Source organism: Paramormyrops kingsleyae, chromosome 3, assembly GCF_048594095.1.
Source record: "Paramormyrops kingsleyae isolate MSU_618 chromosome 3, PKINGS_0.4, whole genome shotgun sequence".
In the NCBI taxonomy this organism is placed as follows: Eukaryota; Metazoa; Chordata; class Actinopteri; order Osteoglossiformes; family Mormyridae; genus Paramormyrops; species Paramormyrops kingsleyae.
The window spans coordinates 24,497,547-24,510,001 of NC_132799.1; the positions used below are offsets into that span (position 1 = coordinate 24,497,547).

The 12,455-nt window shown below is 49.4% G+C and overlaps 1 protein-coding gene across 20 annotated transcripts in view; it reads left to right on the top strand.

Annotated features, from left to right (window-relative positions):
* Positions 1–12,455, top strand: part of LOC111846162 (neuronal cell adhesion molecule-like) — a 65,791-nt gene that overhangs the window by 16,544 nt on the left and 36,792 nt on the right. For 15 of the 20 annotated variants that reach the window (XM_072709914.1, XM_072709911.1, XM_072709920.1 and 12 more), the window contains 3 exons: positions 5,160–5,241; positions 6,443–6,566; positions 7,271–7,346. The exons of 1 other annotated variant lie outside the window; for it this stretch is intronic. The gene's annotated coding sequence lies outside the window, so the exon portion shown is untranslated. Of the gene's footprint in view, positions 1–5,159; positions 5,242–6,442; positions 6,567–6,887; positions 6,951–7,270; positions 7,347–12,455 lie in introns of those variants that run through there. 4 more of the 20 variants (XM_072709915.1, XM_072709913.1, XM_072709916.1 and 1 more) reach the window with 3 other exon arrangements.

Sequence of the window (12,455 nt, forward strand, 5' to 3'; positions counted from 1 at the left end):
CCTTAAGCATGAGAGAGGAGGGAGGCTGGCGCTCAGCTGAGCATGCTTTGCGGCGGGGGGGGTGCATCTGCCAACATGGCGGCCGATGGAGGATCTTCAGCAGGATCCCAGAGCGACACGCAGGGCTTTTAGGTCGCAGATTATAGACGTGGTTTCGGTAAAAGCCCTTTTGTTCATGGACTTATTCTAGGCCAGATCCATTTTGTTTGTAGGCTTTTTTTGGCTAAAGCCCTTTTTATTGTCTGCTCTCTTTAGTTCAGACTCCTTTTGATTAGAGGGTTAGGGTTTGAGCCTGTGTGGGGGATGAGATTCAGTCTCCAGGAACCCACTGGATGTGTGAAGTCATCTGCACTGCGGGATCAAAAGGTTTTTGACATCAGTGTCCGAGTTCCCATAATGATGGGGAGGCCTGGCAGTGTGTGCTGTGTATCAGTGTGTTATAGAGGTCCCGGGTATCAGTGCGTCATAGAGGTACCGCTTATCAGTGCGTCATAGAGGTCCCGGGTATCAGTGCGTCATAGAGGTCCCGGGTATCAGTGCATCATAGAGGTACCGGGTACCAGTGCATTATAGAGGTACCAGCTACCAGTGTGTTATAGAGGTCCCGGGTATTAGTGTGTCATAGAGGTCCCGGGTATCAGTGTGTCATAGAGGTACCGGGTACCAGTGCATTATAGAGGTACCGGGTATCAGTGCGTTATAGAGGTCCCAGGTATCAGTGCGTCATAGAGGTACCGGGTACCAGTGCATTATAGAGGTACCGGGTATCAGTGCGTTATAGAGGTCCCAGGTATCAGTGCGTCATAGAGGTACCGGGTACCAGTGCATTATAGAGGTACCGGGTATCAGTGCATAATAAAGGTACCGGGTACCGGTGCATTATAGAGGTACCAGGTATCAGTGCGTTATAAAGGTACCAGGTACCAGTGCATTATAGAGGTACCAGGTATCAGTGCGTCATAGAGGTACCGGGTACCAGTGCATTATAGAGGTACCGGGTATCAGTGCGTTATAAAGGTACCGGGTACCGGTGCATTATAGAGGTACCAGGTATCAGTGCGTTATAAAGGTACCGGGTACCAGTGCATTATAGAGGTACCAGGTATCAGTGCGTCATAGAGGTACCGGGTACCAGTGCATTATAGAGGTACCCGGTATCAGTGCATTATAAAGGTACCAGGTACCAGTGCATTATAGAGGTACATGTTCTCCATGTTTGCGGTTTTGCATATGCTTATTCTATGTGTACATGGCTTTTCATGTTTGCATACACCTAGGTTTTGAACATGCCCATTCTGCGCTTAAGCAGTTTTGTACATCTGCTTTTTGTTTGTATGCGGTTTTCTGTGTATGCAGTTTCCTGGTCGTGTTATTGGGGAAAGCGTCCCGATGCAGATCACAGAGTCCGACAAATAGGCTTTTAAGAGACCTGCACAGACTGCCCCCGTTCAAACAGATGGCCGTTCTTAGTGAAGCCATTCAGTCTGGACACTTTTCCTGACTCCTCCTGAGAGCTGAACCAGTGACCTCTTGGCCACAAGTCCAGGCCTTTCAGTGGCGCCCCCCACTGACGCTCCCCTGGCGTCTTCCTTTATTCCAGGGTAATGATGCGTGCAGTAAAGTGCCAGGTTCTGTTCTCTGTTTGTCTAACTTTCCCTTTTCCGAGTTTTTCTCAGGAAAGTGAGTGTTGTTTCTGTTTTGGGAAAAGTGTCATCACAGTATTATTTCTGGCTGTTCTAGAAACAAAAGTCATAGATCTGCATGTTTTACTATAATGCCGTAAAGGTACTGCACAGAGAATTTTTTAATGGCATAGATCCATATCTATCACTGTAATGTCACAGACATTATTTAACTTAATGACATATTTAATGACACTGATCCAGATGTATCTTCATAATGCCAATGAAACACACCAGTCACTCACATTACCAAGTTTGCTGGCCAGGGGCAAGCTTTCAGGTACACAATAGCCGTCTCAGTTCGTTAGCATCCACGCGGCTTGGTCCGATCGCGGCGCGCTCTTCGGCCGCGGCGTGGAATGTGCCGGCCTCTCTCACGGCATTTCAATGGCTGCCCCTGCTTCTGTGAAGGCCCCTTGGAGCACATCCAGGCCTGAATGATGAATCGTGTCTAGTTTACTTTATTCTTAAAGGGACACAAAGCTGCTGTGGACGCTGCCTGGCTTTAACTGCTGTAAGACATGTTGTCAGTAAATCTTTCTGATTAAAAGGTGCCATGTCCCTTTGTGGTGGATCTCTGTAGGTCTGCCAGGGCAAGTTAACACCCCGAATGTGGAAATAAAACCTCTCAGAGCCATGGAAACCAGCCGAACCCATGTGAAGCAGGCTGTTTGGGGGGGGGGGGGGGGGGGATGGGCACACACTTGAAACATAACCCCACCCCCCAGGGAAAAAATACTGTTTCAGATTATTGACTGGAATAAATAAATACTGATGGAGCAGTATTTCCATTGATTTTCATGTTCTTCTTTTGAATGTGTTTTGAATGTGCTGAATAATGCTGAATATCCTGCAAAACAAGTGCAAGATACAGCATAGAGTCAAGGCAGTGCGTTTCTGTGTACGCTGGGAATTTATGTGTGACACGCAAGAGCAAGTGAGGAACGCCCTCAGACTCCCGTACGTGTCGGGTTTGAGCCGGGAGGCTTCATGGTCACACTGTGTGAAATGTTCCAGAAGGAAACGTTCCTGCAAGAGCCAGTGCTGCTTCTGGGGGAGGCTCAGAGGCCCTCAAGGCCTGAAGCGTCATCCCTGCGTGTGACCATTTGCTGCATGAAACGATTCATTTTTGTCCTTTGGTTTGTGAGTGAAATCTGCGTCAGTCTTGGAATGAGCCATCGGACACCAAACAGTAGTAAATGCATGAATGAATGCATGAATGAATGCATGAATGAATGCATGAATGAATGCCTTAATTGTCATTGCATGAGGTGCAATGGAATAGGGGAACTACTCTTGTTGGTAGAGCAGGGCTGCCAGCGTGGGGGGGGTTATCTCACTCTCCAGATGACACTGATTACAAGCATCCGCAGTACCCCAATCATGATTAGAGACAAAGACGCCCGTTAACATTCACTAACGAAGCGTTTTGTAACTTCCCCCTCACGCCGCTCACCCTTTCCTCTGACCTCAGCCCCAATAAACCTTAAGGAAGCCGACTTCCCATTCAGCAGCACAGCCAATGGCGTCGCATCCCCATTGATCCCGTGTGTGGGGAGCCGCCAGGAGGCCTCTGCTGGCTCGTCCTGTTCCTTTCCCAAGCTCTTAAAGCACCATTCCCACAGAATAGGGACGCTGATTCCAGGCTGAACGCCATTGAAATACCGGCCTCTCCATTGTAGTCCCCCATAATGAGCAGTGAGGGGGTGCTCCGTTGGTTGTGAGGAAAGCCCAGCGTGAGTTTGAAGGCCCGGCCGAACGTCAGGAAGCTTCTGGAAGCTCCTCCAACCTACCCATCGCTGTAGAGGTGCAGCGTGCGGAAATAACGTAGTTTGTCAGGCACACTGCGTTGAAAATGAGCGCGCACATTTGGTCATACTCTACATCGCAGAGAACAATAGCCTGTATCTGTTTATCATTTAGCTTACTCCGGAGGAATGGCCAATGGGAGGCAATTAAAGTCATTTGAGGTGATCGGGACACTCCAGAGTACTAGCCTGTCCTTTGGAGACTGTTTGAGGGATGGAGGGCGGACAGTAAGTGGAGCCCAGCCCCTTTGGACTGCAATGAAAGGTGATACCGTGATGACACCGTAAACAGACCGTCACGTCATTCACGAAGAGGACCGGTGATGTGATCGTCGTCTCGGCCTGCCAAGGGGACTTCCTCCCCGAAACAACCCATCCCCCCACTGCTTTATGGTCAGTTAGTAACAGGCGTGGAATCTTCCACAGGAATATCATCTGGAACACTGCCTGCAGGGTGGTGCTTTTCGACCTCGAGACATTGTCTTCCCCGTGGGACAATGGCAGCAGAGGATTTGTTACTTGGCTGCTCTTTTGTGGGGAGCCAGTATAAGGGATGGAATTGGGGGGCTTTGAAAGGCTCAGAGGCCGCTATTGTCACCGGCCACGGTCGCGGCTAACGGACCTCGGGGGGGTCGGGGGGGCTTCAGATGTGCCGGCGATGCCCCTGAGGAGTGTGGAGCAGGAACTCTCCGCACGGGAGATTCTGTGGGGTCGGGTTGCACTGAGCACCTGCTCGATGCAGGGGAATGTTTCCTGATGCTGGATGGGGACGGACAGATGGGTAGGTGTGGGGGCCCTGCTTGCACATGCTTATGGAGGGCTTCTTCATTTCCCATTGCTGGGGGTTTCTTATTTCTAAAATGCAGATGTTGTTATGTCTTGGTGCCCCCCAGTCAGTTTTCTCCCGGTGCCCCCCAATCAGTTTTCTCCCAGTGCCCTCCAGTCAGTTTTCTCCCAGTGCCCCCCAGTCAGTTTCCTCCCAGTGCCCTCCAGTCAGTTTTCTCCCAATGCCCTACTGGTCAGTTTTCTCCCAGTGCCCCCCGGTCAGTTTCCTCCCAGTGCCCTGCTGGTCAGTTTTCTCCCAGTGCCCCCAGTCAGTTTTCTCCCAGTGCCCCCCAGTCAGTTTTCTCCCAGTGCCCTGCTGGTTGGTTTTCTCCTCATGCTCCCCAGTTGATGTTTCCTGTGCCAAAGCTTGGTTCAGCAGAATGTTTTGCCGAGCCGCTGTGTGTGTCGAGTGCGTCGCCTTTATTTCCCATTCTCCTCCATAACTGTGTACTTAAGGCATTATCTCTTTTTATTTAGCAATTCAAACAAAATTAGCTAGATAATGTTTGTAGAAATCTAAGTGTAAATGTTTGTAATTTTTTTTTACCTTTTTTTACGTCCTTGTGGGACTGGCCAGTGTGAGCGACTCCAGAAAATGTTTAACCCCTATTGTATGGTGACAAAGGGTTGCTTTCATCCTGCTGTGAGGGTACGATTGGCTGTTAGCTGCCTGGGAGTGCTCGTGTGAGTGCTCGTGTGAGTGCGCGTGTGAGTGTGTGGCTCTAAGTCTTTGCACACTCCGACACACACAGAGACGCTGTGTGTTCACTTGCCTTCGCCGTCACGCCACGCCGTGCTGATCCGACAGCCTGACCCGTGCGCCTTCACTCTTTCTGCTGGACAGATGCTCTGGAGCCCTTGGTGTCACTGGTCTGAAGAGCACTTTTTGATCATTTGTCAGCATCGAGGCTGTTTTGAGGTCACAGGTAAGCCGCCCCCTCTCCTGGTGCTTGTGGCCCTGAGCAGCATCTCGCTCATTTAACACACGCTTTCTGTGTTCGCAAAAGATTGCACTCGTCCTTGTTTCTGTCATTCGTAAAATGATTGAGGTAGAGCGGTCTTCCTCCCTGTGATTATTCCTGGTCTTCCTCCCTGTGATTATTCCTGGTCTTCCTCCCTGTGATTATTCCTGGTCTTCCTCCCTGTGATTACTCCTGGTCTGGCCTGCTCTCATCTCATACCTGTCATGCCTTTAGGCTCATCTGACTCTAGGGGGCGTAAAGAAGGCGAGACAAACCGTGTGATTCGTCACATTCATCGTGAAAGTGCATCTCAGCTTTCCCCAAGTGAGGTTTTGTTATTAAACGGCCATATTCTGCTTTTCGCAACGCTGCAATGCAGTGTAAACGCGCAGTGGAGACAGCCAGCCAGCGCGTGGTGTTATCTTTCTGCCGATGCTTTCCGTGCAGCAGTCTGCCGTGTAGTAAATGTATCCGTCACACACGGCTGCTGACAGCATGCAGTGTCACGCTATCTGATGCAGCATTTTCCGCAACCTGACTTCCCTTTGAGATGCCCCCCCTATGAGATACTGCGGGTGTCTACTGGGATTAACTCTAAGTTGTACCCGATCCCGAATTCCCATCCTAATTGTTCAGTGTCAGCCACGACACTTTATCGCCGTAGCAACGGGGAAGGGGCAGAGGGGAGCTCTGCGAGGTGGGGCGGCGCCTCACAGCTGTGTGCTGTCTGGTGCCGGTGTCCGTTACTGATGGCTTCATGTAGTGTGAAGAAGCGGCTTTAATGGAGACCTTGCCCAGAACACTACAGTCCTGTAGCAGAAGCTGCTGCCTGGAAATGCCTGTTCTTCATTTTTGTCACTGACACCTCATATTATCTGCTTTCTCTTTCAAAAGATCCATCATGTTTCAAATGATTTATTGTGTTTTCATTGTTTCCTATTTCCTAGTCTAAGCAATAATCATTCAGTGGTATCTCAGCTCTGTTGCATCAAGACAAATCGATTTTGGAGAACACTATATCTTTTTCCAAAAATGTTTGAATGAATCCACTCTTATATGTTTATATTCTGCTGACTTTAGATTTAATTATAATAATAATAATCGATACTTTATTGATCCCCATGGGGAAATTGTGTTTATGCCTCCCCCAACTCGCTCTTTGTAGAGTAAGCTGTCCACGAAGGGCAGCCACCTGTTGGGGCACCCAGGGAGCTGAGGGTTAAAGGCTTTGCTGAAGGAGCCCCAGACGTGCCGAAGCTGGGTTCGAACTGGCAACCTTCTGATTATAGGTACCCAGGCTTAATCAACTGAGATTTAAGGTATAGAGGGAATCATATACGGGGTGGCACGGTAGTGTGTTCTCTCACACCTCTCACACCACTGGGACCAGGGATTGAGTCTCCACCATGGCTCCATGAGTGTGGAGTTTGCATGTTCTCCCTCGGTTGTTGTCTGGATTCCTCCAAAAACATGCTGAGGTTAATTGGAGTCACCAAATTGCCCGTAGGTGTGAGTGTGCTCTGTGATGGGTTGGTGCCCCACCCTGGGTTGTTTCCTCCCTTGCACCTGTAGCCTCTGGGATGGGCTCTGGACCCCCCACAACCCTGAATAGGAAAGCAATTACAGAAAATGGATGGATGGATATCATGTACCATCCCATGGAGAGTAAGGAGGTGTGTGTCACATTTATCTTTTTGACAAATTGCTGTGAGCATGAATGTAGGTAGATAACCGACAGATAGTGTTTTGGGTCAGTTGTGAGATACCTCATGGACCTTAAAGCCTCTGTACGTCTGCATCATGACTGCCGTGAATGTGTGACCATGTCCTTCAGGATTTCTGCCTGCTCACGGTACCATGCAGCCAAACAGGATTAAAACAAAAACCTTTTTCGATCCATTCCTAGTGCCTCTGTGAAAGTCTATCGCATGGCACAAACAGCAGTTAATATGGGGATATCCAATGTTTTTAATAATACCTTCCTACATTTCAGGTTTGGAGGTGAATTCAGGAGGTGCGTTTCTGCTGAACGCTTCTGAAGGACAGGAGAACGTAGAGGAACTGCTCAGGTAACACTGCGCTGACTACAGTGTTCTGTGTCTCTCAGCCATATTACCTCATAATCTGGAGGCTGCCTGTCCTTGAATAGTAGTGTGCGTGGTTGTGGACGGGGAAGATTTTTTCCATTTCATTTGCTGACAGTATTTCCAAAGGGATTATAAATGGAGCCTGCTGTTCTAAGCATTTCCCTACAGTCTGCTAGATATCGCTCGAGTTAACTGTGTAGGCAAACAGAAAAGTGCACCACAGGCAAACGGGTTTGTTCTCAGAAGAGGAGTCGTTTTCCTTCGGATGCGTCGCTCCGCCTCTGATCCCTGGTGTCGATCGGCTGCCACCGCCCTTCTCGTTATGAGGCTGGGCTGTGTGACTGACAGGTGGCTTTGCCCTTCGTGTCGGTCCCCCCAGCGAACGCCGCGTGGCTCTGCCAGTGGCACAGAGCACACATGGCCCGGTCAGAGCGAGAATTGCAGGAAATCTTTTTCTGGCTGCTTGTAGTCTTAATAAATTCAGCGCTGACAGTCGGTAAATTAAAAACGCGTCGCCTTTGGGGAAAAGCCTTGTGTCTGATACTCGAACCAGGAGGTGAGGTGCCCCAGAGCACTGGGCTTCCTGGAGCGCTTCTCAGCTCATGTGGTGGCTTTTCTATTTGAATGAGCCCAAAGGCGTTCTGGAAAGCCCCGTCCCTCTGGTGTCTCTGTGGGGGGCTGAGGGACGAGGACAGTCAGTAAGACTCTATCTTTATGTGTTCCCTGTAAAACGTGTATTTCTGTCGTCCATTTTTAGCCTCTGAAATGAGCTTCCGCTATTTTCCAGATCAGCTGGTAGCAGACAACTTGAGTTAGAAGCTACAGTATCAGTGCAGCTCATGCATCTCAACGCGTTGAGAGAAGGGGAAGTTCAGGGCTTAGACATCGTTAGTGTGAAACATCCTCAGGCGGACATTCTGTCCTGAGAGCTATGAATGCTAAGCTGTCCGTTTCCTCCTTTGGATCCCACACTTTCTGCTGTGTCCTGTAATATTTGTGGTGCGTTTTTCCTTGCTGGGTTGTGTTGCTTTACTTTGTGAGGGCGAAGCAGGAGGAGTGGCAGGCCTGTGGAAGATTATCGGCTTATGAAGCCTGCTGTTTGCGCCATCCTGATTCATGGTAACTGATCACTCCAAAGGTGTCATGAATACAGAGCTAACTTCAGTGGAATCCTTCATGCCACATATAAATAAAACCAAGCCCTTGTGCTGTTCTTCATTACAACCAGGCACATCATATTTTGGCACAAAACTGGCACAAGTGATCTCTAAGGAAATGAAGGAGCTGGATTGCCTCTGAATGACTTGTAAATGCGAATAATAGTTCGATTGAACGGGCTCCTACACATCACAAAGCGTGTTTTCAAGCGTGGAGCATGATAAGATGTGCTGCATGATTTCCCATGACCCCAGGAAGAGTCCATATGGCATCACTTTCATGTTTCTTGTCAACCTAATGAATCTGTCAATGATGAGAACATGCAAAACACGACTGAGAAATCAGACATATCTAAATACAGAAGAGCGATACTGCTACTTACCCTGAAAAGGCTCTTAGAGAAAACAGGACATGCATTATATTCTTAGAACCACTCACTGACATTTCGGGTTTTCACTTTTAACATTTTTGGAGAGTTGAGTAAGTACGATTTTGTGGAATCCTGGGGAGCACTGACCAAATGAGGGTTTGAGTTTTGAAGGCAGTTTATTTGTTAAACATACCTAAGTGGGCATTCAATGCAAAATTTTCAGTTTACTTGTCTTGATTTTCGATCGAATTGAAAACAAGCAAGCCGACATGCAAATCCTCTGCAGCAGTCTGATTTGTCTGGAACAGCTGATATTTGACTCAGACGTTCCTTGACAGAGGCAAGGCGCCTGTGTGACTCCCTTCAAGGCTCTTATTTTGAAATGAATGAAACTCCACAGTTTTGTAGCATTAGGCCAGAGCAGGGGGGGGGCACCTTCACCTAGGGACATGTTTGAGACATATGAGGAGAGGGTGAAGTAGCTCCTTGGGATCCCGGACGTAGTATCCCATGAAGGGTTTGCTGGGTAGGGTTCGCATCCCTGCCAGTAACCCCCCCAGTGGCCATCGCTCCCTCTCCGGTCCGAACATGCCGACAGGCTGGGTCTGCATGGCGCCAGAGGCTTTTTCTGGGTCATGGAGTCTGGCTCCTCCACGGTGGAGCTGGGCCTGGCTGGTGAGCAGATGGCTGAGGCCTAAGAAGCAGGCCAGCTCGTATCAGCCGTTAACCACCCGCAGGACGGGGGGAGCGGCCTCGCTTCCAGCCTGAGGGCCTCCGCCCCCCTGTCTCCAGGATTCCTCCTGCTCAGGATTCCGCACCACTGAGAAACTGCCCTTAAACACGACTGAATCTGCTTGTTTTTCACTTTCCTACAAAGATTCCCCTTCACTCATGTGACCGCAGTGACTAACGATTACATTTGTGCAAACGTAATATGCAGTCAAGTAGGTAAGAATGGAGATGCAGCTCAAAACATGTTTTCATGCTACATGTATGCTTTCTGACCTTCACGGCCATGTGGTGCAGGCCGGAACCAACCCGCTACTATGGAGCAGCAGGGGGGCCCTGTCCTCTGTCTGTAAAGTGATGATCATCCCCACCTGGAGGTGGCTTGGTAAAATCCCGTGTCTCCATACCACAGTCTCTCAGTCTTGAGCCACTGAACCCTCCGTTTCTAGCTGTGGCTCAGTGGTCCTTGTTGGTAGAAGTATTTGCCAGTCCTGGTGTTTGGAAGCCTTCCAGCTTTGGTTTTTGTCATTTTCCTACATAATAACCCCTTGCAATACCTCAGTCCTAAATCCAGCAAGACCTTGAGCATGAGCTCTAATGAAGGATTGGTTTTGGACTTGTGCACCAACTCCAAAATTCAAATAGAAGTTAGTTTTGCGTGTGACTTTGAATACTTGTTTTGCCTCTTGCTCCTTCAGCCTAATTTTGCATGTCAAACCCGAGCTGTTGCTGGTTCCGGATGAGAACATAGGTGAGAACACAGGTGAGGACATGCCAGAGGATGCCCGTCTGCTAAGCAAATTCAGTTCCAGACCATTCAGGCATTTTCTTCAAGACTCTAGATCCTTTATGTGCCTTTTATACATCAGTACACAGGAATTCATACTTGCAGCAATCAGTCAGTAATATGTAACATGTACAGTAAGAGGATCAGACAGGACAAAACAAGAAAAAGGCACCTGCAAAGCATCAAAATGAATGAATGAAACATTAATATCTCACTTTTCAAGACACTCAAAGCACCTAACAGAACCAATGGGGAGCCACTTCAACCCCCACCACTGTGTAGCCCCCACCTGGATGATGCGACAGCAGCCATTCTGCACCAGTACACTCGCCACACAGTAGCTAAGGTGGTGAAGGGGCAGGAGAGAATTCACCAGTTAGAAATAAGGGATGATTAGGAGGCCAGATTTCATAGGGTCAAAGTGGGCAATTTTAGCCAGGACATCGGGGTACCACTGCTACTCTTTTGAAAGATGCCCAGGGATCTTTTATGACCTCAGAGAGTCAGGACCTCGTTTATGCGTCTCATCCGAAGGACGGCACCATTTTTACAGGTCAGTGTCCCTGCACTGGGATCCACACTGACCACAGGATGGGCTTCCCTGTCGGCCACAGTGTCCCCATCACTGCACTGGGATTCACACTGACCACAGGATGGGCTTCCCTGTCGGCCACAGTGTCCCCATCACTGCACTGGCATTCACTCTGACCACAGGATGGGTTTCCCTGTCGGCCACAGTGTCCCCATCACTGCACTGGGATTCACTCTGACCACAGGATGGGCTTCCCTGTCGGCCACAGTGTCCCCATCACTGCACTGGGATTCACTCTGACCACAGGATGGGTTTCCCTGTCGGCCACAGTGTCCCCATCACTGCACTGGGATTCACTCTGACCACAGGATGGGTTTCCCTGTGGGCCACAGTGTCCCCATCACTGCACTGGGATTCACTCTGACCACAGGATGGGTTTCCCTGTCGGCCACAGTGTCCCCATCACTGCACTGGGATTCACTCTGACCACAGGATGGGTTTCCCTGTCGGCCACAGTGTCCACATCACTGCACTGGGATTCACTCTGACCAAAGGATGGGTTTCCCTGTCGGCCACAGTGTCCCCATCACTGCACTGGGATTCACACTGACCACAGGATGGGTTTCCCTGTTGGCCACAGTGTCCCCATCACTGCACTGGGATCCACACTGATCACAGGATGGGCTTCCCTGTCGGCCACAGTGTCCCCATCACTGCACTGGGATTCACACTGACCACAGGATGGGCTTCCCTGTTGGCCACAGTGTCCAGGAGAAAGTATAAATATATGAAATAAGTATAAGATTAATAAATAAAGCAAAGTACAGGACCGGAAGCACCAGCACCTGTGCTCGAGTCCCGACCTTGACTCCGGCTCATGGGCTGCCTGTCCATGTCCTGTTTTTCTTGAAGGATTTTACGGCTCGAGTCCCCACCTTGAACATAAAACCCCTGCTGGTCTTCGTCAGTCGACTTTCCCTGAATGTGTCTGGTTTCACGTCATCAGCGCTGACCGAAATCTGTTCAGCTAGTGGACCCCCCCTCCCCCCCTCCCCGAGCAGCCCTGATCTCTCCTCACGTCGGCCACATTGTCTGGGAGCTGAAATGGGCTTGCTGGTGCTTTTGAGAGGCACTGAGGGGGAAGCGATTTGTATTCACCTGCCGTGGGTGAATAGGAGTGTCAGGAGAAGCTAATTGCATTCATCTTGTAGTCCCACACATATTGTTTTAAACATTGTGTTCTTAGTGCAAATGTTCCTTTTGGACCAGTTTATGTTGTTTTGCATCATTTCACATCTACTTCAGATGCCCTGTTTGTTTAGCCACTGTTATTTTTATCTGTCTCCGCTTTGGTGTGATAATCTAATCCCACACTTTTTGTTTTGTAACCTTGTAAGTTCACACAGAAAATCTTTACAGGACTTTGTCAATGGCTGACAAAAGGCCGCATTTCTGCTTCACCTTCTGCAGCAGGTGTGACCCCCCCCCCCCCCAAACACCCCAGGTTTGCTCCGC